This window comes from Mandrillus leucophaeus, unplaced genomic scaffold (assembly GCF_000951045.1).
Source record: "Mandrillus leucophaeus isolate KB7577 unplaced genomic scaffold, Mleu.le_1.0 Scaffold337, whole genome shotgun sequence".
In the NCBI taxonomy this organism is placed as follows: Eukaryota; Metazoa; Chordata; class Mammalia; order Primates; family Cercopithecidae; genus Mandrillus; species Mandrillus leucophaeus.
Window position 1 is genome coordinate 2,100,033 of NW_012103554.1, and position 24,668 is coordinate 2,124,700.

Genomic DNA, 24,668 nt, shown 5'->3' on the forward strand with positions numbered 1-24,668 from the left:
CAGGAGGCGGAGGTTTCAATGAGCCGAGATCGTGCCACTGCACTCCAGCCTGGGCAAGAGAGAGAGAGACCTTGTCTCAAAAAACAAAACAAAAAAAGTCAAAGTCATAATAAGCAAATTATTGGCTTCTTTCTTCTAGACTAAAAGAAATTAAAGAGTTGAAACAATTGCAAGGGCTGAAACTAGATTGGATCTTGGTTTGAATTTTAAAAGAGCATAAAATATTCTTGCAATAATTGTAAAAATTTGAATGCGGACTCAGTCCTAGATTGTATTAAAATATTTTTAATTTTTTAAGCTTGACAAACGCACTGATTGTTATACTTTAAATAACCAAAAATCTGAGAATCCACAGTGCTACAGAAAATAAGTGATAAAATGGGAAAAAATAGTGAAGAACTTCTTTTAGGAAAACTACCAATAAATGTAGAATGGATGATTCAAAAAAAAAAAAAAAAAGATAAAAGAAAGAAAAGGAAAAATCTAAAAGAAAGAAATGAATTTGACACCTACTGGTTGGATGACAGACCACACAGAGGGATAGTGACCAGGCTTTGCTTGTGGAGCGGGCATCCCTGCCCGGCTTTCTCCTTTATGTGCACGGACAGTATGAGTAGCATTTTGCATGTGAGTAAACATATCTGCGCAGCCCTGACTGAGGTCGCTAGGCTGGCCAGAGGCAGGACAGGCAGTTTTCCCCACCAACCCCTTTTCACATGCTCCAAAGATGTAGTCGTGGCTGCTATTTTGGATCCAAAATCACCTCGAGTGGAGGAAGTGACTTCACTGGGTCTCTGGAGGCTCTCAGAGCTTGAGTGGCTCTGCTCCACCCTGAATCATGCACCCATAAATGCAGTTATGGGTGGATGTGGGTGTATGAGAGTGGAGATTGTTTTTGTCCTTTCCCTTTGTTTTCATTTTCCAAATATAATCGTTAATAAATTTGATTTAGTTTCTTGGGAAATTTGTTTTCTACACTATTCAAAGATATTTTAAATAATATTTTCAAAACATGAAATATATTTTTTCATTTTTGATTTAGTATCATTAATCATATATCAGGATTTATGTAAGAGACTAAAAATGATCCATAGTGGTTAGTACTGTACTTTCTGTTTATTACATGAAATTACATTCCATTTGTCCAAATACATGTTTATATAATATTTCCACTGTGTGACTCTAGTGATCTTTAAGTGATCTACAGTGATCTTTAAGATACGTAGAAATATGAAAAATGTTTGAATATGATCTTTAGGGACTTCTAGTGAAAAGGGTATATGAAATGGGAAAAATAAATTCTGTACATGTATACAGTTCATATACACATTGCTTTTCATTTGGACAAATTGAAAATCTTTTAATAAAGCCATTTGCTTCTTTGTTAAAATGCCAATTGGTTGTTGGGTTTCCCTTTGTGGCAATCATTCCAGAGTTGGCAGGCCAGCTTTGAATTTTTAGGTTAGATTTTGTTCTTCTATAATATCCATGTATATTTTATGTTGTCCAATAAAATGCACTAGTTTGATATGCTTTTTACATAAGGCTTTAAAATATTTAATACTAACTCTTCTATCAAATACACTTGAGTGATAGTGATATTTGCTACTGTGGTGATTATTCTGGTCACTGTCTGTGACATGTAAATAGATGCATAAAAATATCTCAATTAGGGAAAACAATTTAAGCTTGATCCATCTGAAATTTCCAGTTTTACCTTACGGTCTATTTTACAGATGAACAGCAATTGATTCAAGGCTCAGAGGTGGCAGTCTGGAGCTGTTAAAGAAGTCTACTTTACTGATATTGTGATAATACTTACGACTCAGAATTGGAGTCTCATTTTCACTGGGGAAGCATTTCATGGCTATGCAGCCTTTGGCTTGGAAATTCTCACCCAGTTGATGCAGTAGTGATTTTATCCACATTATTGGACATATGCAGTAGTGATTTTATCCACTTCACTTCGCTTCTCATTAGCAAGTGGGGTCTGTATGCTTCTCTTTCCGCTATGTGCTTCCATACCGTATTCCTCTGCCTTTGTATAAAAACATGGTTCATTTGAGGCTCCTGCTAGCTGACAGACAGATAACTTTCTTCTAGACCTCTTTGGGGTTACCTACTAAAAACCTATCTATTCTCCCTGCTTAAGACTTTTGCAAGTGGTTCATAAGTGTCTTCACTACTCCCACTGGGTGCTGCCTTCATCTTGGGTAGCTTTAATGCCTGTAAGGCCAACTCATGCAGCATCATATCTTTTCATTTTATTTTTTTTGAGACCGAGTCTCAGTCTGTCACCAGACTGGAGTGCAGTGGCGTGACCTCGGCTCACTGCAACCTCCTCCTCCTGGGTTCAATTGATTCTCCTGCCTCAGCCTCCGCAGCAGCTGGGACTGTAGGCACGTGCCACCATGCCTGGCTAATTTTTGTATTTTTAGTAGAGATGGAGTTTCGCCATGTTGGCCAGGATGGTCTTGATCTCTTGACTTTGTGATTCACCTGCCTTGGCCTCCCAAAGTGCTGGAATTACAGATATGAGCCACCATACCCGGCCTATGTCTTTAGTTCCTTGACCTTCTCAGTGCTTATACTTTTATCTCCTTTTGTTTCAGTCACTCACATCCTAGATTGCAGCTTATAGTAATCCAATTTAGATTACCTTAAACTGAAAGGAGAATTTTGGGGGCTTGCTTGAAAGATTCAGGGATAGACTAACTTCAGCTTGGTTAGATCCAGGGATTCAGAATTGGTGTCTGGATTCTTTCTGCTTCTATCCATCTCTCATGTTGATTTGATTTTGCTTGTCTTTGCATGTTGGACTTTTTCCTTCCGCATATAGGTTCCTCTATGCTACCAGAAGAGATAATCACAAGCAGTTGCATGATTTTTACAACTGATGTGGTCACGTGGCTCACGCCTGTAATCTCAGCACTTTGGAAGGCTGAGAAGGGTGGAATGCTTGAGCTCAGGAGTTCGAGACCATTCTGGGCAAAAATCAGAACAAAACAAACAAACAAACAAAACTGAAAAAACCCCTCACGAGCAGAGAAAAAGAGATACCCCTTGTCTCCAAGTGTCCATGCAAAAAATATTAGTGGAGAGCCTGATCATCTCTTCCAGGTCATATACCTATCCTTGAACCAATCACTGTAGCCAGGTGGATGAACTCACTCACCAGCCTGCATCCCATGCCAACCACTGTTAGTGAGGTTGGGGTCGGGTGACGCTCTAGGATTACCTGTTCAACCAGGACCACATGTAATGACAGAGGGAAAGTTCCCCAAAGGAAGGGCAGCTGGTCAGACACACACACGCACACACACACACACACACACTTCTGTGACACGTGGCCTGTCAGGACTGTCTAATACCTAGAACTTATGCACCTCTGAAATCGTAATTAAAAAGCTCCACAACGTCTTATCATCCCAAACCTTTATCTCTTACTCCCAAATAGCTGTGCTTTGAGCCTTTGAGCCATTGCGTTTCCCTGGTCCTCCTATTTTCTCCCTCCCAGTCTTGCCCATCCTCATTCCATCTGGAGCCAGCCTAGATATTAAGGTTCATTTCTTCAATCATTCTCTTCCTAACACCTTTAACTCCCTGTTCCCTTGCCCTTCTGTCCTCGACTTTGAATTACTTCCAACTGCCAATGTTCCTGTTGCTTTTCCTGCCCCACTGAATGAAGCTGGAGAAAAATCACATGAAATCACAGCTAAGTGGCATCCCAAATTTCATGGTTTTTGATCTCATCTCCTGTCGTAACTGGTAAAGCTGCACTGTTTTCCCTGTTACATGTCTCTGTCATTTTCCAAAATGATTTTTGCAAATATGCCTTTTTCCTTTGAGGCTCTTATCCTATGTCTTCCCTCTTCACCCTCAGCAGACAATCTCATCTCCTATTTCACCCAGCAAATAGAAGCCATTATAGGAAACATCTTCAATATCACATCCTAATACAGCCTTACATGTGTCCACACCCCCCTTACCTCCTTGCCTCTCCCTGTCTCAGCTATTTTCTCTACCTGGGCACTTGCATCGTCAGCAACTTAGCCCCATCAATTGTTTTCCTCTCTTTCCAGTGTTGTCAACCTCACGTTCACAAATGACTTATTTCCATCAGCATTTAAATATGTTCAAATCTCTCTCATCTTAAAGACATCCCTCTCTCTACTCCACAGCAACTTCTTCTCCGAGCCCTACCTCCATCTTCTTCTCCCCAGTTGAGCCCCTTGGAAGTGTCCTGTATATGCTGTCTTTCTGGTCTCACCTTTTACTCATGCCATCATCCGTTTAACCTGGCTTTTGTCTTCGTTCCTCCAGTGTTCTCATTTTTGTGAGCAAATCTGTGTTACTTTTAAAGTGCTTATCTTCAAAGACATGGTATCAACCCAAATGCCCATCAGTGAAAAACTGGATAAATAAAGAAAATGTGGTACATATACACCATGGAATACTATGCAGCCATAAAAAGGAGTGAGATCATGTCCTTTGCAGGGACACGGGTGGAGCTGGAAGCTGTCATCCTCAGCAAACTAACACAGAAACAGAAAACTAAACACTCATGTTGTCACTTATAAATGGAAGCTGAGTGATAACACAAGAGACTCAGTTTGAAGGCACAAGAGGGTTTTCTTTGATATCCTAAGGCTGGGGTAGGTAACCCAACTGGGGGTTTCCATGGCATCTTGTGTGTAGCTAGACCAACATTTATTTACAACAACTTCTCATAGTAGCATCTCGTTTGTGGACAAAGAAACCTTGAGACTTGGAGAAATGAAGGTTACAGCTACCTAAGCTAAAATAGAAATCTACACTGTGTTACTTCAACGTTCACATGATTCACACCGAGCCATGCTGCCTCCCGTAGGCTTGTTCATCATATGTCTAGTGCTTGGCCCATAGTTGGTGAGCATTTGGTGAATGTCTGACTGAATCAATCAGTTGATGGAATGGGGTTTGAATTGGTGGATTGGATCCTCCTCTCTTTATGGACCAGAACTTTTAACCATTATCTGTATAGAGATTTGAATGGATTCTCGATGCATAATTTATGTATTATAAAGGGGGCAGGTGACTAATGATAATAGCTTACAGATGTATTATAACTCTTACTACAATGTTTTCACATACATTATTTTTTTGATCTCCACAATGATTCTGATAGGGCAGGCATGGTTACTCCTATGAAATAAAGAAAGAAAAAGAGAGAGAGAGAGAGAAAGAGAGAGAGAGAGAGAATGAATTAGCTGAACTGAGAATAGGCTCCAGGTTTCCTAATTCCTGGTCCCATGAACTTTCCATTTCACAAAGCTATTTTCCCTGCAATCCCTTGGTTAATCTTGTGGTTAATTCTTGACCTAGCAGAAAGTAGGGAAGAGGTAGTATAAAAAAATGCCACTACTCAAGTGGTAATGACCAATAAATATAAACGAAGAGATTGCATCCACTGTTGATCTGGAAATTGAAAATAGGGACAAAGCCTGGACTCATGCTCTCTGGCTCCAGACTCACTACGTTTTATTAGAAAATCACGCGTAGCTGGACTATTGCTAAGTGGAAGAGGGGTTTTGTTGTTGCTATCATGCTGAAAGTCATTTACATACTCAGAACACACCTTTGCAGTTTTCCTGTAGGACTGTTAATATCGTCCCAAGGCATTTAGGAAGCTATAAGCACATGATAAAGAGGAATGCTTGTCTGGGCTCAGCAGCAGATGCCGTGGTGTACCCCAGTCCTTCTGTGGGACTGAAGCACTTGTTCTCCAGCTGCCCAGAGCAAATGGCTCTGACAAACCACACCTGGGTCCCTTCCAAGGTCTTGCCCTTGGATGAAGGGCGCTATCTCATCCTGGGTCGCAGACCCTTTCCAAGGGCAACTCTCATCCAGTGGCTAGCCAGTGAAGGGGTACACAGACCTGGCCCTTTTCCCTCCATGCAGGACCACTCTGAAGGGTCATCTCAGCTTCCTAACCCCTCCTTTCTCATAAGATTGGTGCAGGCCTCTGTTGCAACTGCATGTCAGGGCAGCCACTCCGTCTACCCATCCTGCTCTTACTTTCTTGCAGGTTTAGCTCCTGAGTGTGCAATTCAACTACACTTCTGCATCCAAATTTCCATCTCAGAGTCTTCCAGAAGACCTACAACAGATTCATTCCTTCTCCCTGCAACTGGTGATGAAGATACTCAGCCATTTTTGTGACTTCCGTCATATGGTTTTATCAATCTGTCAGTCATAAGTATTTTTTGATCACTTGGTGCTAGAGGAGTCACAAAAACCAAACACAACAAAACAAACCCCAAAATATCTGTGTTCAGTTTTCAGCTTCTTTTTAGAATTATCCAGTAGAAATGTATAACTGAGCTCAAGTGTAATGTTGAGTACCAGAAAAATATTCAGTTTTTTCTTTCCTGTTAATTGCAACAGGGTACGGTACCAGAATAGTTGCTACTCCTAGTAGCTTAAGCAATAAGGGATTTATTTATTTTTATTTTTAATTTTTTTTGAGACGGAGTTTCGCTCTTGTTGCCCAGGCTGGAGTGCAATGGCACGATCTCGGTTCACTGCAGCCTCCACCTTCTGGGTTCAAGTGATTCTCCTGCCTCAGCCTCCCAAGTAGCTGTGATTACTGGCATACACCACTATGCCTGGATAATTTTGTACTTTTAGTAGAGACAGGGTTTCACCATGTTAGTCAGGCTGGTCTCAATCTGCTGACCTCGGATGACCCACCTGCCTCAGCCTCCCAAAGTGCTGGGATTATAGGCATCAGCCACTTCACCTGGCCTAAGAAGGGATTTATTATAGGGTACTAGGTGGCTTACAGAATCTTGTGAAGGCTGAAGAAATGAACTTGAGATTGATTTCCATAGAAATTCCCAAAGGCAGGCCGGGCGCGGTGGCTCAAGCCTGTAATCCCAGCACTTTGGGAGGCCGAGACGGGCGGATCACAAGGTCAGGAGATCGAGACCATCCTGGCAAACCCGGTGAAACCCCGTCTCTACTAAAAAAATACAAAAAACTAGCCGGGCAAAGTGGCGGGCGCCTGTAGTCCCAGCTACTCGGGAGGCTGAGGCAGGAGAATGGCGTAAACCCGGGAGGCAGAGCTTGCAGTGAGCTGAGATCCGGCCACTGCACTCCAGCCTGGGTGACAGAGCAAGACCCCGTCTCAAAAAAAAAAAAAAAAAAAAAAAAAAGAAATTCCCAAAGGCCCACCACAGAACTAAACCACCAAGACAGCTGCTGCTGCTATGTCTAGGTAGATGCAGAATTGCATTGATACGACCCTAATCCTGAAGCCACCACTTTCAGGGTGCCTTCCCTCCTACTGCTAATTCTAGAACCCTACTGCACCTGCTGCTATCTGGACCATAAAATGTGTGCCTTTTACCCTGCCTCTCAGGAATCATAAACCTAGTGACCATATTCTGCATCCTCTGCTAATGATGCCACAGAAGATCGAGAGCATCCATCAGAAATAGCTGTGGCAGTAGAGGTGTGACCACTGCCAGCACCCACGTCTCACACTTAGGCATCGAATGGCTAAATCCAAATCACATCTGGAATCCTTTCTCAAGGGATTCCTGGAATCTTAACGTTCAGCTTCCCAATGATTGGGGTACAGAAAGGCATGCTGCAAGAGTGTTTTCCAAACGTTCTGACATATTCTACTGTAGAAATCATTTTCCTCACACATCCATATAGTCACATACACGTCTACCTGAAACAAAAGATTCACAAGACAGTGTGAGACTCCCTGATGGTTTTGATTCTAGTCTATGCTGAGCAGTGCTATGCTATTCTATGCTATTTCATTCCCTTAAGAAATGCTGGTCTTGACCCACTAAGTTGGTTTCATGATGGACTAATGGATGATAACTGGCAGTTTGGTAAAACACTTCACGACAAAGAAGGGAGAAATGGATGTTGAGTGCCAATCCACAATATCGACAATACTATTTTATACTGTTCCTTCCCCTGTCCTGAATTGACAGAAAGAATTCAAGGCTGCTCGCAGAAGTGACTTAGTGATACGATAAACTGCATAGTGAACTGAGGATCAGAAGTGGCTTCTAGTCCATGGAGCAGCAGTTTATTTATTTGTAAATGAGAGCATTGTGAATAGTTCTGTGTTGTAATGACCGGATTGACACCTACCTAGCAGGAAAACTGAGGGAAAGGGTGACCAGTCTGTACCTTGTACCTTTTACTAGAGGATGGATTAAGCCCACGATGGCGTTTTGATGGCAAATGTACTATGGTGTGCCTTTAGAAGCAACTGTTGTACTCCTGAAAAATATCAGTTGGCTTTAGTCCAGTTCCTGGTTTTGCATGTAGGTGTAAAACTGATGATTCATTCTGAGAGCATGGGGGTATATATTGAATGTGAAAAGCATGACTTGTTCACCTGCCCTGTGTTTGAAAAACAATTGTTAATTACACTGTTAACATTTGTTAAGAATTTAATTTCTTCATATAGAGCTTTTAGATAAAAGCTTATGTTTACCAATGATTGGGGCCTTCAATGAGAACTTTTTTCCTAATGCAGTGCTGGTTGGAAGGTAATTGGTTTTAAAAAAAGAAAAGCCCATCAGGAAGGCAGAACAAAGAAACGTTTAACAAATGTCTCATCTGTGCCAAATGGTACACCAAGCATTTCCATACACAATCACTCATGTAATCCTTACAATAGTTCTTAATGAAGAAATTTTGATTTTCCTTTTTGCAGTTGAGGGGGAAAGGCTTAAAGAGATTAAAAGGGATTCACCCAAGGTCATTAAACTAGAAAGTGAAAGCATAGAATTCACATTCAATTTTGGATGACTCACAGCTCCTACTTTTCCTACTGTTCCGGGATGTCTCTGTTGCTTTCATTATTTGTTCAAGGAGAATATAAGTGAAAGCAAAATCCCTCAACACAAACTTTATTAGCAAGACGGTAATTTTTATCTTTTGGGGAAAGGAGACCTAATGGGTCCTTCAGCTGCCCATTTCATCTCTTCCTTAGCCATATTTTCCTCTTTTTAGGACCCTGATATCTAAAAGCAATAGAGAATTGAACAGATGATTTGTGGGCATTATTTTGGTTTCATATCTGTTATGGTTTTCTTTTGGTTGTGATTGTGTTTAAGGAAACTGTAAGAATTTGTGTTAAGGGTGGAATATGTTTCCCCAAAGTTCAGATGTTGAAGTCCTAACCTAGATGCGATGGTATTGGAAGGTGGGGCCTTTTGAAGGTAATTAGGTTTAGAGGAAGTCGTTAGGAAGGAACCCACATGATGGAATTAGTGCCCTTATAAGAAGAGGAAGAGACCAGAGAGCTTGCGCTCTCTCTACTGTGAGGAGACAACAAGAAGGCGTCTATGTCTCTGCACACCAGGAAGAGAGAGTACCAGAATCCAACCACGCTGGCACCTTGATTTCCGACTTCCAGCCTCCAAAACAGTAAGAAGAAAATTTCTGTTGTTTAAACCACTCATTCTATAGTATTTTGTTATGGCAGCCTGAGCTAGGACAGTAACATAAAACACTTCCCTAAACATCTCTGTAAACTTAACCCAATGGACTGTCATGTTTGTGGCACTTTGATTGTGTATGGTTGTAGCAATGTGAAAAATGCCAAACTTGCAAAATATGTGAAAAAGATCTGCAAAATGTTCACGCCTCTTTGAACACTTGACTCTTAATACTTGTTTTTGAATTTTTTCTCTTTTAGCAAAAATACACAAAATTAAGTAAAATATTAGGACTAAAAGGAACCCAATTCACTGTGATTCTTTACCCATGCAATCTGGTTACCCTCAGTGCAGAGGTTGAGCTGACATTTGTACCTACTGACAGGATGTAATTTGTGACTTTGGGGAACATGGTTGCATACTTTTGAGAATCACTTTTTTTAAGGCTAAGTAGCTTATTGAAAATCTTGTTTTTTTTTGATGATTTCTTATATGTAAGCCAGTGTATAGTCTGCATGGCTGTGCTGACAGTCCTTAAAGCTGGCAATGATGTCCTTCACAGAGGTGGTAGAATCCTCTATGTGCTTCTTTCAGGGTGTGTGATGAGTTACAAGAAAATGGCAGAGTTTCCAAAGCAGTTCTGCAAACCACTTCGTCATAATCTTCATGATAATAGTTAACATTTATTTATGCACCAGGGACTGTGTTAAGCACTTTGTAAGCTTTAGGTAATTTAATCTTCCCCTAACCATAATCTTAATGATAATAGTTACCATTTATTTATGCACCAGAGGCTGTGTTGAGCACACTGTAAGCTCTATGTAATTGAATCTTCCGCCAACTCACCACTGGCTGGTCTGACCCTGCTGTGCTCTCTCTCCCGTGCTATTCTGCCTCTTCTTTGGAGGGGCGCATTGTCAGGCCTGAAACTGGATATCTGACCAGGTTGTGCCCTCTCCTACATGGGAGTGGGAACTGCTGTGTACCTAGGTGTCCGCCACTGACTCAGAAGTCCAGGTGAGTTGGCCAAGGAGGAAAGACATCTGCCAAAGCAGATAGCTTTGTGTTTGTGGGAGCTCAGTCCGACTTCCTGGTTTGGGGATCAAGCTGACTGGCTTCAATTGAATGTTAAAGCTGAATTTTTAAAGCCATGCCACTTTCACTACAGTGGGGATCTCTATGCCATTCTGCTTAGGAGTCTGATAACATGGGTATTAAGGGCATGGAATTTCTAGGTGTACTCACTGGTCTCTAATCTGATCCCCACTTTGGCTGTTTACTTCTACCCCTGGGCTTTGGTTCTCTCATCTAGAAAATGAAGGTTAACAATGGTCCTAATCTCCTATAGTTGGTCGGAGGGGTAAGTACATCATAGACATGAAGTTTCATCCTGTGGCCAGCATATTATCATATCAATATGTGTAAGTTATTATTAATATTAATATGAGGCCCTTAATAGGTCCAATCATCCGGTGTTCATATTTAATGGTTTTACTTCTAGACTAAATCACTGTAATCAAATACTTATCTTTTCCTCCCTCTGGGATGGTCTTCAGTGAGTCATACCTTCCCGTATTGATGACCTTTTGCAATCCTTCCCTGACCCACACCGACTCTGGGCTTGGCCAAGTGACTGGCCTTGGGCAATGGGACATTGGCAAATGTGCTGTAGGCAGAGGCTTGGTAAGCCCTTGCACACTGGGGCTTGCCCTGTGGAATGCAGATGCCATGCAAGAAGAGAAGAGCGGGCTAGTCTTCTTGGAGAGAGATCCTAAGACCACATGCAGAAAGAGGCTGGTCATCCCGGCATCCCATTGGAGCCCATCCCTGAGCCAATTTTTCAGCTGAATGCAACCGCATAAGGGACTCCAGTTACGAACAGAACTGCCTGGTCAACCCACAGGATCATGACAAACAATGCATTATTGTTGTTTTAAGCCACTGACTTTTTGGGGTGGTTTGCTATGTAGCAATAGATGGCTGAAACACCCTCCATAAAATAGTGTGAGACATAACTTTATACCAAAATAAAAAGAAAGCATGGATGCTATCATCCCAATGGCAAATGAACAGTTGTGGGAAAACAGAGCTTTTCAAAAGCTCAGAGTAGCACATGTGCATCAGAGGCCCGTGCCTTGTTGCCAGGAAGTCCGTCAGAAGAAACCTAGGGAGTTTTCAGGAGTCCTGGCTGGTGGGAAAGCCAGCACTGTGGCTGCTGGCCTGTGGAAATGTGAAGAAAGAAAGAAAAAGAAAGAAAGAAAGAAGAAAAGAAGAAAAGGAAAGAAGGAAAGAAGGAAAGGAAGAAAGGAAGAAAAAGAAAGAAAGAAGAAAAGAAGAAAAGGAAAGAAGGAAAGAAGGAAAGGAAGAAAGGAAGAAAGAGAAAGAAAGAAAGAAAAAGAAAGAAAGAAAAAGAAAGAAAGAAAGAAAGAGAGAGAGAGAAAGAAAGAGAGAGAGAGAGAAAGAAAGAGAGAGAGAAAGAAAGAAAGAAAGAAAAAGAAAGAAAGAAAGAAAGAGAGAGAGAGACAGAAAGAACCCACAGGCACTCCAACCGCTTCACCACAATAATTGCAACTCTTACTTCTATTTGCCAGCAAAACTAGTGTTTACAAGAGAAAAACAAGACAAATTATATTTTTAGCAATAAATGTTTTATTTGGAAAATGTCAGTGCCAGTTGCACCCTAATGGTGTTTTTTTTCCAAAACATGTGGTTAGTAAGAAGAGTGGAGTAGGGATTCAGGTTATTTTAAGAGAGCTCTGAGGAGCTTGACTAGACACTATTAAACCGGATTGTATTTGAAGGGATGTGGGCCTGTTTGCACTGTAGCTGCTGAATACATGTGACATGAAGCATCTTCTTGCTTTGTGGGATGGCTTTGGTACATGCACCAGCACTGCTGTGTCCCACTGACTCAACTTCCCTTTCCTGAATCGCTTTTGGTTCATTGCATTAGATGAAATGAATTGAGTAGTTTGGACATTGGAGAGGATTATAAATCTTCAAGGAAAAATACATTTAATACATGATTAGAGGATAGAATAGATTAAAAAATCAATTTGGAATGAGCAGTTTAAAAAAAATAAACTTTATAGCTTGGAGCAGATTTTGGTTCACAGCAAAACCGAGTGAAATACAGAGATCTCCTTCACACTCCCTCCCTCCACGTATGCGCAGCCTCTCCTATCAAAACCCTGCACCAGAGTGGCACATTTGTGACAACTGATGGACCTACAGTGACACACTGAAGTGCGTAGCTTACATTAGGGTTCACTGTAATGTTGGACATTCTGTGAGTTTTGGCAAACGTATCATAACATGTATCCACCATTATAGTATCACACAGAGTAGGGTCACTGCCCTAAAAATTCTTTGTGCTCTGCCTCATCATCCTTCTCCCCCTCCTACCCCTGGCAACCAGTGATCCTTTTACTCTCCACAGTTTTGCCTTTTAAAGAACGTCACGTAGTTGGAATCCCACAGTATGTGGCTTTTTCACATTGACTTCTTTCCCTTAGCAAGACGCATTTAAGGTTCCTCCATGTCTTTTCATGGCTTGGATGCTCATTTCTTTTTAAGACTGAATCGTATTCGATTTTCTGGATGCACCGCCATTTATTTATCCGTTTACCCACGTAGGACATGGAGGAATCTACGTGGTGCTTCCAAAATTAGGCAATTACAAATAAAACTGCTTTAAACAGTTTTGTGCCTTTTTTTGTGTGGACATAATTTTCAATTCATGTGGGTAAATACAGAAGCATGACTACTGGATCGTATGGTAAGAGTGTATTTAGTTTTGTAAGAAACTGCCGAACAGTCTCCTAAAGGGACATTTCCGCCAGCAATGAATGAGAGTTCTTGTTGCTCCACATCCTTGCCAGCATTTGGTGTTGCTTTCGACTTTGATCATTCTAACAGGTATGTATTTGTATCTCATTATTGTTTTAATTTTCAATTTCCTAATGACATATGACGTTGAGCATCTTTCTATATGCTTAACTGCCATCTGTATATCTTCTCTGGCAAAGTGTCTCTTCAGATCTTTTGCTCATTTTAAAATTAGATTGTTCATTTTCTTATTGTTGACTTTGAAGAGTTCTTTGTATATTTTGGATAGTGGTCCATTATCAGATATGCCTTCTGCAAATATTTCCTCCTAGAACAGTTTTTTAGGTAATAATGTTTGAGAGATTCAAATTAATCTTAGCGTTGTGTAAATAAAAAACAAATTTAAAAAATAAACAGAAATATATTAGCTACCATGATCAAATGTTTGAGAAAGAATTATTAAATTATCGATGCTTTAATACATCTGTTTTTTATGCGAGGGAGAGAATATAACAAAATTTCTTCGTGAGTTGCAAAATTGTAGTTAAGAAAATTACCAAAGAATACATAATCTCAATAAAGGCTGAGAAATAGGGAAAGTCTGTAGAGAAGGGAACCTGTTGATGGATTCCCATTGTTGTCCTTCTATCTTACTGTATTATGGTTATTTGTGTATCTGTTCCCTTACTAGCCTGTGAGTTCCTAAGATATAGTGTCTCCCTAATATTTGAAACTTGGCTGCACCTGGGATGAGACATAGTAGACCCTCAACAAATGTTTCTTGAATGAATAAATATATGAATGGCTGCATACCAATTGAAAAATATTCTCAAATTTCTATGCAATTGGATTTGTCGGACACAATCTTAAGTGTTGTTAGATGACCAGCTCGTGGCACTAACACATTTGGGGCCATATTACGTAGTAGTCAGTAGCTTGGGCTTTGAAATCAGAGAGATTTAGCCCTAAGTTCTGGTTCACCATTGTCAAGCTGTGTGATCTTGGGCAAAGTAGCTTTCTAAATCTCCTGTTTATCAGCAGTAAAATGGGAGCAAAAATAATGCCTGTCTCATGGGGTACAGTAGTTGTAAGGGTTAAAAAAATACAAGTGAAAACTGCTTGGCTATGGTAAGGGTTCAACAAATGTTTGCCAGTATTACATCAAACAAATGCACAAACGATAAAGTCGTGTTTGCATAAACCAAGGGAGGAATGCCAGTTCTCCCTGGTAGAGACGGACTAACCCTTGGAATCAAGAGGCACTGTTAGAGTAAGACTATGGTGCTAAGAAACAGGAGTGAGCTATGCCTTGGTCCAGGTGCCCTGGGCTACTATATCTTTCTGCTGATATTCTCTCTCTGTACTGTGGTTGGCCTTTGGCCAAGGACACTTGCACTTAAGGGTTCCTGGTGGGACAGGCATATTTTGAGCATACCCAGGGTAGGGTGGGTAAAGGAACAAGACTATGGGTTGGCTTCAATCCCAGATGGCCACCTGTAGGAGTGACCACTATTCCTTATAGACCCTACACCAGGCTTCAGTGGAAGCTAAATCACCAACTCCTGGCATTTGAATTGATTCAAATCAGTGATCCATCTCTTAGTTTGCTCTTAGTTTGCTAGCTATAGCCATAAAACCCACACAGTAAGAAAACATTGTTGCTTACATGATTCAGTCCTGCTCCAAGTTTGCTCTATGGTCTAATATGGAAGAGAGTGCTAAGGCTGACAAGATGTTAACTATGAGTTATTAATGTTTTCAGGGGAAGTCAAAACATGGACTCTTGCTGCTATTAGGAATTGATGTGCACCTCATAATATTAAAAGCCTTCACTAAAGAGATATCAGGAGCAGATGGATTGTGAAGGCAGATAAATAAACTATCTCATCTTCAGTAAATGCGACCCATGAAAGTGAGGCTGCTTGAGTAGAAAAGAATTGTCATATGGCCTAGATGAGGTTTTGTTCTAGGCATGGTCTTCTCATAATGTTTTATCTAATTATGAGTCTCAAGGACAGAGACATCTACCACATTCAAAGAATGACAGCTCGGTTCTCACAACTCCTCATGACCAGTCATTTCCTTTTGTAAAACTTGCTTGGAAAACACAGCAAATTCTTCTATCTGATGCTTAGTCTGGGTGACACTGACAGCAAATTACAAACCATAGTGTAATGTGTACTTTGATACATCTGGACAAATACTGAAAAAAAAAAAAAATATATATATATATATGAGTTTCTCGTCGATCTATCTATCTATATCTGTCATCTCTTTATCTATCTATCTTCACTGAGCCCTCTCTTATTATTGAAAGTTTATTGGAAGTAGGTGCTCTATGTATTCTTTAAAAAAAATTTTTTTTTTTTTTTTTGAGATGGAGTTTTGCTCTTGTTGCCCAGGCTGGAGTGCGATGGTGTAATCTCAACTCACTGCAACCTCCACCTCCTGGGTTCAAGCGATTCGCCTGCCTCAGCCTCCTGAGTAGCTGGGACTACAGGTGCCCACCACCACGCCCAGCTAATTTTTGTATTTTTAGTAGAGACAGGGTTTCACCGTGTTGTCCAGGCTGGTCTCTAACTCCTGACCTCGGGTGATCCACTCACCTGGGTCTCCCAAAGTGCTGGGATTACAAGCATTAGCCACTGTGCCTGGCCTATGTATTCTTTTCTGATAACTGAGCAGGTATTTTCTGTTGAATTAGTAGAATAAGAACCCCCAGATAATACAATTGCTTTGCAACCTTCATCTTTGAAGGAGTTTATAGATTGTGCATACATAAGATGTGCACTATTTGTGAACCCTCAAATATTTGTTACCCAATAGACCATAGGGAGGAAGAAGAGAGTTACTACCACTTCAACTTAAAACACACATGCACACACATGTACACACACACACACTTCATGGAAAAGATATATGAATAGGTTCTTCTTGTGAATATTAACAAAAAATGAGGTAAAGTGAAATCACTAGCCTTATTCAATTTTCCATCCATGTGAGAAAATTAGTTTCTCTACTAACAATTGATATCAAACATCAACAGCTAAATGTTTCACTCAGGCTGCTGTGAAGCCCTGGAGCTGAAGTCTCTTGTCAGAGGAGTCCTATGTCTTGCAGGAATGGATCCGTGTGAACAGCCTTGCTGTGTTTAGTCATTGACTTGAAGCAGCCCCTGGCAGCATGGCCTTGGGGTGAACACAGGAGTGCTTTCGATGGTCAGGGTGTCTGTCTATTATACTCCTACAGCAAAAGATCTGAGTGGTGTATTCTCTCTCTCTCTCTGTTTCTCTCTGTCTCTCTGTCTCTCTCTCTCTCTCTCTTCCTTCCTTTCTTCCTTCCTTCTTCCTTTCTTTTCTTTTCTTTTTTTTTTTTCTGAGTCAGAGTCTTGCTCTATCGCCCAGGCTGGAGTACAATGGCATAATCTTGGCTCACTGCAATCTCCACCTCCCAGGTTCAAGCAATTCTCCTGCCTCAAGCTCCCGAGTAGCTGGGAATACAGGCGAGCGCCACCACACCTGGCTAATTTTTGTATTTTTAGTAGAGACAGGGTTTCACCATGTTAGCCAGGCTGGTCTTGAACTCCTGACCTCGTGATCCACCCGCCTTGGCCTCCCAAAGTGCTGGGATTACAGGCGTGAGCCACCGTGTCCTGCCTGAGTGGTGCATTTTTATGGCCACCACTTGTATTCATTGATCATTGTATTTCTTCTGTAGTACAGGAGTTGGCAAACTTCTGTAAACTAACAGATAGTTATTATTTTAGGCTTTACAGGTCTGTCACAACTACTCAATTCTGCCCTTGTAGCAGTAAAGCAGCCATAGACTATATGCAGATGACTGAGAGTGTGTTCCAATCTTCACAAAAGCAGGCAATAGCCAACTATGCTGTTGTTTCCTGACCCCAGGACTAGGAGATGCCTGTTTATAGCACCTGTCTCTTGAGAATTGATTGTAGAATTTACCTACAAAATTATGTGGACCCTGTGCTTTTTTTTTAGGAGCTAGACTTTGACTAATGTTCTAACTTTTCTGTGGTTAACTGGTATATTTAAGTTTATTTATTCTTGTGCTAATATTGAAATTCATATTGTTTTTAGAAATTCAACCATATTATGTAGATTTTATGTTTCTTGCTACCAATTTTTACCTGGTCTACCCTTATTTTCAAAATCTCTGTATTTTTCATCTTTTTAAATCATACATTTTAAATGTTGATGGTTTATTTTGGATGATGTATGTAATTTTTAAAAAAGCCTCTATTACAAATAAACATAAATAAAACAAATATATAGAACTCAAGGTTATATCAATTTGTATGTCTAAATCTTGATGTTCTGTGAATGAGGAAAAGCAATGCCAGCTATGATGACATGTGATCAGTTTACAATAGTTAGTCATATTTGTGAATATTTTTCTTTTTAAGAGCCATACATAAATAAGTCATTTACTGGGTCAAAATATCCTTCTGCCATCTGGATTCATGTTTGTTGTTGTTTAGATTACTGGGGTTGCTAATAGTGGCTAAGCACCTAGATTCCGGAGCTAGAGGGCTTGTATGTCAATCTTAAATCCTACACACACTAGCATTGTAAACTAGAGTAAATTAACTAACTGCTCTGCCCCATGTCCTTATTCGGAAAATGGAGCCAATAATAGTACCTACTGTGCAATATTATGACAATTAAATGAGTTAATTTAAGTGAAGAACTTACAATAGTGTCTGGTGCACGTAAGTGCTACCAATTGTTAATGTAAGTATTCTTAGTATCATATGCTTATGTGCTTGATTTGTTCTGTAGCTCTGGTTGTAAAGGTTTTACTCTTTGTGCTTTGGTTTCCTTGAGTCTGTCTGATGAATTTTATATGATCACTTTACTTTTTGTAAGATTCTTTTGTGAAGTTCAGAAAATGATGGTTCTTGACTGTGTCAACACCAGAGATTACTGTGATATCTGTTGCTTCACCCTCAGAATCTTGGGAGAAGCAGGCTGAACAATGAGGGAATCATCCATGACACCCACTGTCCCAGTGACCATCTTTGCCTCCATCTCTTTGTGCCCTTTTACAATCATCAAGATACTGTGATCTTGACTTCAATTCGTTTGGATACATATCCTGAAGTGGGAAGGCTGGGTTACATGGTAGTAAGAGATATCTGCACTTCCATGTTTATAGCAGCACTATTCACAGTGGCCAAGATATGAAATGTGGTATATACATACAATGGAGTATTATATAGCCTTGAAAAAGAAAGGAATTCTGCAATATAGCATGACGTTGATGGACCTTTAGGACATTATGCTAAATGAAATAAGCCAGTCAAAGAAAGACAAATACTGCATGATTCCACTTACATAAGATACCTGAAATAGTCACATTCATAGAATCAAAGAGAGAAATGGTGGTTTCCAGGGGCTGGAGGCAAAGGGAAACAGGGAGTTACTAAGAAATGGGCATAATGTTCCAGTTAAACAAGATGAATAAACTCAGAGGTTTGGTATACAACATTCTACTTAGAGGTGACAATGTACGGTGCACTTAAAACTTTGTTAAGTGGGTAGATCTCATGTTAAATGTTCTTACTACATTAAGAGAAAACAAACAAACAGAATATACTGTAGTGTTGGAGAATTCTCACAATGGCTGAATTGATCTCCACCGAGCCTGGTGGCAAAAGCGGACAGGGGAGGCTCCTCTCTCAGATCAGTTTTGTAGAGTTGAGGGAGGGGCATCTCGAATGAACATAATACTTGGGGAGAGTGTTGTAGTTAGAGGATGGAAAACAAAAGCAAGTCGTCAAGAGTGCCTCCTGCTATGTTTATGCCTATTTTACTGTCCTTTTCGAAGAAAAGCTTCAAGTTTAATTGATCAACAATTTTTGAATTTTTCTTTAGTTGTGTTTTCAAATTTATTGGTTTCTGCATTTCTATTTATTCGTTCCTTTGTTACGCTTTTTGGGGGGAGGCTTATTTTGTGGTTCTTTAATTTCTTGAGTTGAAAGTTTATCTCATTTATTTATAGTCTTTGTGGTTTTTAATGAATATATTTAAGGCTCTGAATTTTTTCTCTGGATACTGCTTTAGTGGTGTTGCACTAGTTTTTTTTTAAACCCCCTTGTTTTTGGTTTATCAACAGCCTTTTCAACATAATTCAATGCTTATAACACTGTCTACATATTGTTTTTAAAATGGTTTTGAAGATTAGTTTTTTAAAAACTAATTTCTTTTTTTTGTTTGTTTATTTTTGAGACAGGGTCTTGCTCCGTTGCCCAGGCTGGAGTGCAGTGGTGTGATCATGGCTCACTGCAGCCTTGATTCCCTGGCCTCAGGTGATTCTCCCATCTCAGCCCCCAGAGTAGCTGGGACTACAGAAATGTGCCACTTTGCCTGGCTAATTTTTATATTTTTTTGTATTTTTGTTGTTACTGTTGTTGTAGAGATGAGGTTTCACCATGTTGCCCATGCTGATCTTGAACTCCTGTGCTTAAGCCATCCTCCCAAAGTGCTGGTATTATAGGTGTCAGCTACCATACCTGGCTGAAAACTAATTTAAAACAACATCATTATGGAGATACAATTTACACTGCTTACAAGTCATTAATTAAAAGTGTGCACTTTCATGTTCTTAAAAGTATATTTAAAAAGTTTGTAACCATCAACACAATTTCATTTTAGAATGCTTTTGTCCTCTCTAAAAGAAACCCATCCTTTCCCTCCCACAACTTTCCCTACCTTTATGTATTTGCCTATTCTAGAATTTTTGTATAAATGGAATAATACAATATGTCAGCTTTTGTGACTGGCTGCTTTCACTTAGCATAATTTTTTGAAGTTCATCCATATTGTAGTGCTTCAGTCTTTGTTATGGGGGAATAATATTCCATTGTATGGATATACTACATTTAAAAAATCTACTTGTTATCGGTAAACATTAGAGCTGTTTCTACTTTTTGGTTATTATGAGTAATGCTGCTAAAAACATTGTATACAAGTTCTTGCGTGAATGTATGCTTTTATTTATCTTGTTTATATACCTAGGAGTGGAATTGTTAGGTCACATAGTAATGCTATGTTTACCTTTTGAGACATTACAAAACTTTTTTCCAAAGCAGCTGCACCATTATAAATTCCCACCAGCAATGCATGAAGATTCATTTTCTCCACATCGCTGTCAACATTTCTTACTGTTTGGAGCCAGCCTAGTGGGTGTAAAGTGGTATTGCACTGTGGTCCTGATTTGCATGTCTCTAATGATGTTGAATGTACTTTCATGTGCTCACTGGCCATTTGTACATCTTCTTTGGAAATATATCTGTTCACCCCTTTTGCCCATTTTAAATGTTCTATTATTTTTCTTTTTATTATAGCATTGTAAGAGCTCTTTATATCTTCTAGATGCAAATCTTTTATCAGATATATGTTTTGCAAATATTTTCTACGGTTCTGTGTGTTATCTTTCATTTTTTAAATAATATTTTGTGAAGCCAGAAGTTTTAATTTTGATGAAGTCTAAATTATCATTATTCTTTATTTTGTTGTTTGTACTTTTGGTATCATAGCTAAGAAACAATTGCCTAATCCAATGTCATGAAGATTTATGTCCCTTTCTCCCTTCCTTCCTTCGATTCTTTCTTTCTTTCTTTCTTTCTTTCTTTCTTTCTTTCTTTCTTTCTTTCTTTCTTTCTTTCTTTCTTTCTTTCTTTCTTTCTTTCCCTTTCTTTCTTTCCTTCCTTCCTTCCTTCCTTCCTTCCTTCCTTCCTTCCTTCCTTCCTTCCTTCCTTCTTTCTTCTTTCTTTTTCTTCTTTCCTTTTTCTTTCTTTCTCTTTCTTTCTCTCTTTCTTTCTTTTGCTTTCTTTTTCTTTCATCTCTCTCTCTTCTTTCTCTCTCACTTTCTTTCTTCTTTCTCTCTCTCTCTTTCTTTCTTCTACCTCTCTCTCTCTCTTTTTAGTTAAGGTCTTATTATGTTGCCCAGGTGGGTCATAAACTCCTGGACTCAAGTGATCCTTTCATCTCAGCCTCCTGAGTAGCTGGGACTACAGGCATATGACACTGTGCCTGGATTAAGAGTTTTATAATTTTAGCTTTTGCACTTAGGTCTTTGATCTGTTTTGAGTTAACATTTGTATAGTGTGAGGTCCAAGTTCTTTCTTTTGCATGTGGCTATCCAGTTGCTCCAGCACCATTTGTTGAAAAGACTCTCTTTTTCTCCATTGAATTTTCTTGTTGCCCTTGTCAATATCAGTTGACTATAAATTCCTGAGTTTATTTCTGAATTCTCAATTCCATTCCATTGATCTAAGTTTATTCTTATTCTAGTAGTCACCATTGTTTTGATCTTCTTTCTGTGTCTCAGACTTCTCCCCCTGTAGAACATCTCCAGTAATGTTTTACGTAAGTTTGTGATTAGTGATGCTATAGTGTGATAATGTGTTTATTTGCTCTTACAGTTTGGCTGAGCTTAGAAATATTTGTATTTTGACCTTTGATATGGTTTGGATGTTTGTCCCCTCCAAATCTCATGTTGAAATGTAATCACTAATGTTAGAGGGTGGGCCTAATGGGAGGTATTTGGGTCATGGGGCCCGATCCCTCATGGTGTGGTGCTGTCCTTGCAATAGTGAATGAGTTCTCATGAGATCTGGTTGTTTAAAAGTGAGTGGTACCTCCTTCCTCTCTCTCTTGCTCCTGCTCTTGCCAAGTGATGTGCCTGCTTCTGCTTCACCTTCCATGATGAGTAAAAGCTCCCTGAGGCCTCACCAGAAACTTAGCAGATGCAGGTGCCATGATTCCTATATAGCCTGCAGAACTGTAAGCCAATTAAACTTCTTTTCTTGATAAATTACCCAGCCTCAGATATGTTTTATAGCAATGGAAGAATGGCCTAATACAACCTTTGAGATGTCTGTTTCACTGTCATCTTTGCTTCAGAGTTACCAAAGAAAAGTCTGATGATCTCATTCTGTTTTCTTAGTTGATCATCGGTTTTTATTTTATCTCTTTCTCTGCAAGACTTTCAGATTTTCTCTTTATATTTAGTGTTCTGAAATTTTTACATTACTATTTTGTGTGATTCGTTTTTTATTCATATTTTTGCTTTCAGTCTGAGGATTTTTGTTTGTTCTGGAGTATTTCTTTATTATTGCCTTGAGTACTGCCTTTCTTCCATTCTATTCTTTCCTTCAGGCACTCATATTTTCAAATATTAGAATTTTTGGATCTGGTCTAAAAAGGAAATAAAAAAATCGATAACCACACTAGAATAGAAGGGGTACCCTTGACAGTCCAAGAAATAAGAGAAAGCCCTGACATGCCAAACAGATGTTACGAGATAAACTTGTAAGAGAGAAATACTGCAGCTGGGCGCAGTGACTCATGCCTGTAATCCTAGCACTGTGGGAGGCCAAGGTGGGTGGATCACTTGAGGTCAGGAGTTCGAGACCAGCCTGGCCAACATGGTGAAACCCTGTTTCTACTAAAAATACAAAAATTCACCAGGCCTGGTGGTGGGCACCTGTAATCCCAGCTACTTGGGAGGCTGAGGCAGCAGAATCGCTTGAACCTGGGAGGCAGAGGTTGCCGTGAGCTGAGATCATGCCACTGCACTCCAGCCTGGGTGACAGTGAGAGATTCCATTTCAAAAATATAAAAAATGACACAAGAAAGATGACAGAAATGATGGGAAGTAGAGACACAACTCAAATTCTAGGTTCCAGATCTTGATATCTTCCCGCTATCTTACTGCTCTGTGTCATGTTAGCTTAGAGTTACACAACCTCTTTGATCTTTGGATTCGTGATCTAAAAATGGAGGGTTGTGGGGGCGTGGTTAAAGTGATCATTTTGAATGTGTCTTCAAACCCAACATGTTATGAGCCTTCCTTGAATTTCATCTTCATTTATAGATTAAATGTTTTGATAAATTCACTATGGGCTCTTAATTACATTATTAAAATTGTGGTGACAACCAGCTATTATTTTATAGTAGAACATAAATATCAATTTTCATTCCCATTCTTTACTAAAAGGATACTTTTTTCCCCCTCTTTTCTTTTTCCATAGGTTATTAGGGTACAGGTAGTGTTTGGTTAAATGAGTAAGTTCCTTAGTGGTGATTTGTGAGATTTTGGTGCACCCATCACCCGAGCAGTATACACTGCACCCTATTTGTAGTCTTTTATTCCTTGCCCTCTCCCACCCTTCCCTCCAAATCCCCAACTCCTTTGTATCACTCTTATGCCTTTGCATCCTCATAGCTTAGCTGCCATACATCAGTAGGAACATATTATGTTTGGTTTTCTATTCTTGACTTACTTCACTTAGAATAATAGTCTCCAAGCTCATCCAGGTCACTGCGAGTGCCGTTACTTCTTTTTTTTTTTTTATGGTTGAGTAGTAATCCCTCATATATATATACTACAGAATCTTTATCCACTTATTGATTGATGGGCATTTGGGTTGGTTCCACGATTTCGCAATTGCAAATTGTGCTGCTATAAACATGCGTGTGCAAGTATCTTTTTTGTGTAATGACTTCTTTTTCTCTGGGTAGATACAGATTGCTGGATCAAATGGTAGTTCTACTTTTAGTTCTTTAAGGAATCTCCACACTGTTTTCCATAGTGGTTGTACTATTTTACATTCCCACCAGCAATGTAGAACTGTTCCCTGATCACCACATCCATGTCAACATCTACTGTGTTTTGATTTTTTGATTATGGCCATTTTTGCAGGAGTAAGGTGGTATGGCATTGTGGTTGTGATTTGCATTACCCTGATCATTAGTGATGTTGAGATTTTTTTTTGTATGTTTGTTGGTCATTTGTGTATCTTCTTTTGAGAATTGTCTATTCATGTCCTTAGCCCACTTTCTGACGGGATTTTTTTTTATTGTTGATTTGTTTGAATTAATTATGTATTTTGGATATTAGTCTTTTGTCAGATGTATAGATTGTGAGGATTTTCTCCCACTCTGTGGGTTGTCTGTTTACTCTGCTGACTGTTCTTTTCTCAGTGCAAAAGCTCTTTAGTTTAATTAGGTCCCAGCTATTTATCTTTGTTTTCATTGCATTTGTTTTTGGGTTCTTGGTCATGAAATCCTTGCCTAAGCCAATGTCTAGAGGGGTTTTCCATGGAAAATGTTATCCTCCAGAATTTTCAGAGTTTCAGGTCTGAAAGTCCTTAATCCGTCTTGAGTTGATTTTTGTATAAGGTGAGAAATGAGGATCCAGTTTCATTCTCCTACATGGGGCTAGCCAATTATCCCAGCACCATTTGTTGAAAAGGGTGTCCTTTCCCCTCTTTATGTTTTCGTTTGCTTTGTTGAAGATCAGTTGACTGTAAGTATTTGGGTTTGTTTCTGGCTTTTCTATTCTATTCCATTGGTC

General features: G+C 39.7%; 1 long non-coding RNA gene across 1 annotated transcript in view; it reads left to right on the forward strand.

The window, feature by feature from the left end:
• Nucleotides 1-442, forward strand: part of LOC105545711 — a 1,028-nt gene extending 586 nt beyond the window's left edge. The window contains exon 2 of the long non-coding RNA XR_001006973.1: nt 7-442. This is a non-coding gene — a long non-coding RNA (uncharacterized LOC105545711). The remainder of the gene's footprint in view (nt 1-6) is intronic.
• The last annotated feature ends 24,226 nt before the right edge of the window (nt 443-24,668 follow it).